This window comes from Malurus melanocephalus, unplaced genomic scaffold (assembly GCF_030028575.1).
Source record: "Malurus melanocephalus ecotype Western Australia unplaced genomic scaffold, MMel_1.1 scaffold_970, whole genome shotgun sequence".
Lineage (NCBI taxonomy): Eukaryota > Metazoa > Chordata > Aves > Passeriformes > Maluridae > Malurus > Malurus melanocephalus.
The window spans coordinates 116,034-118,282 of record NW_026624202.1 but is presented as its reverse complement, the minus strand read 5'-3'; positions in this window follow the sequence as shown (position 1 = coordinate 118,282).

Here is a 2,249-nt window from a genome sequence, read left to right as displayed (position 1 = left end):
GTTGGGGTGGAAGGCAAGCAGGACACACAAAACCCAGCGGTGCCCAGGGCAGGCTGGCTGTGCAGAAGCAGCTCGGGAGAGCAGCTGGCAGAGATCCTTTCCCAAACCCAATGTTCCGGGACAGGGCAGAGAGCTAAAGCTCTGCACGGCTCTGTGGAGGGGCAGTGTCTCCATTTCCACATTCCCTGTTCCTCCCCAGAGCCCAGCTCCAGGCCAGGCTGACCGGGGAGCAGCAGCATTTTGGGGAGCAGCAGCATTTTGGGGAGCAGCAGCATTTTGGGGAGCCAGGGGACAGCACACCCCGCCTGACTCTGGGCAGCAGCAGCATCCACAGCACAGACACACAAACTGCGGGACAAAGTCCAGCCCCAGCACCAAAACACTGCCATAATTCATCTTAATCAAGGCAGTACCAGCTTTTTGTTTAGTGAGAGGGAACTNGACCCTGCTCTCTGGCAGTGTAAAGTCATTGCTCCTTGTGGGGGTTGGGGTGGAAGACAAGCTGGACACACAAAACCCAGCAGTGCCCAGGGCAGGCTGGCTGTGCAGAAGCAGCTCGGGAGAGCAGCTGGCAGAGATCCTTTCCCAAACCCAATGTTCCGGGACAGGGCAGAGAGCTAAAGCTCTGCACGGCTCTGTGGAGGGGCAGTGTCTCCATTTCCACATTCCCTGTTCCTCCCCAGAGCCCAGCTCCAGGCCAGGCTGACCGGGGAGCAGCAGCATTTTGGGGAGCAGCAGCATTTTGGGGAGCAGCAGCATTTTGGGGAGCCAGGGGACAGCACACCCCGCCTGACTCTGGGCAGCAGCAGCATCCACAGCACAGACACACAAACTGCGGGACAAAGTCCAGCCCCAGCACCAAAACACTGCCATAATTCATCTTAATCAAGGCAGTACCAGCTTTTTGTTTAGTGAGAGGGAACTTTTTTGTCAACTGGCATTTGATGCAGCCCACAACAGCAGGGATCCACATGCTGGTATCCTTTTAGTCATTCAACAGCCAGAGACAACTAAAGATAGAAGTGTGGGTGAGATGGAAAGCTAATGATATCCCCAGCAGGTTCCTGGCACGCGTGCAGAGGCTGTTTCTTGGGCACAGATCATCCCTTCCTCCCTCCAGCCATGGAAACAGGAATCTCCTGAGGAAGGCTCAAAGGTGTAGGGCTTTGTCTCTGCAGCCACATTTTCTCTTCTGCCAGCCCAATGTAGCCGAGAGGCTTCATCAGAGAGGGTGCTAAAATATGATGAAAAGACAGATTGGTTTARTGCCCCAGCAAAGAGATGAAAAGCAGAAGAGAAGCGCAAGAGATTTCCATAGCAACTGGTGCAGAGGCTCTGCTTCTTCTGGTTTGCTCTGAGTCACCGTCTGCGGTGCTTTAACGCTGCCTGGATGCTCAGTGCCCACCAAAGTTGCTCCATCGCTCCCCTGCACAGCTGGACAGCAGAGGGAAGTCTGAACAAATGGTTCAKGGGTGGGGATAAGGACAGAGAGAGATCAGCCAGCCACTACAGTCACGGGCTGGGAGAGCTGGGGGTGTTCACTGGAGAAGGGAAGGGTCCAGGGACAGCTCAGAGCCCCTTTTGGGGCCTGAAGGGGCTCCAGGAGAGCTGGAGAGGGACTGGGGACAAGGGCTGGAGGGACAGGACACAGGGAATGGGGTGACACTGCCAGAGGGCAGGGATGGGTGGGATATTGGGCAGGAATTGTTCCCTGGGAGGATGCTGACACCCTGGCACGGGGTGCGCAGAGAAGCTGTGTCTGCCCCATCCCTAGCAGTGCCCAAAGCCAGCTTGGACAGGGCTGGGAGCAGCCTGGGATAGCGGAAGGTGTCCCTGTCCCTGTCCCTGATCCTGCCAACCCAACCCCTCCGTGATCCCCTCGCGCTTTGTCCCTCGGAAGCGGAGCACAGCCCAGCCCAGCCCTGTCCCTGTCCGTGTCCCATCCCTGTCCCTGTCCCTGATCCTGATCCTGGCAATCCAACCCCTCCGTGATCCCGGGCTTTGTCCCTCGGAAGCGGAGCCCAGCCCAGCCCAGCCCCGTCCCGTCCCTGTCCCCGTCCCCGTTCCCGTCCCTGTCCCTGTCCCGGTCCCTGTCCCTGTCCCCGCAGAGCGCGGGAAGCGAGCGGGCGGCCCGTCCGTGTATGACACTAATGAATATTCATTAGGGGGCGTGGCTAGCAGAGGCGGGGCTTGCGGGAGCGGCGCTCATTAATATGAACGATGAGGGCGTGTCCCTCATGAATTATGCG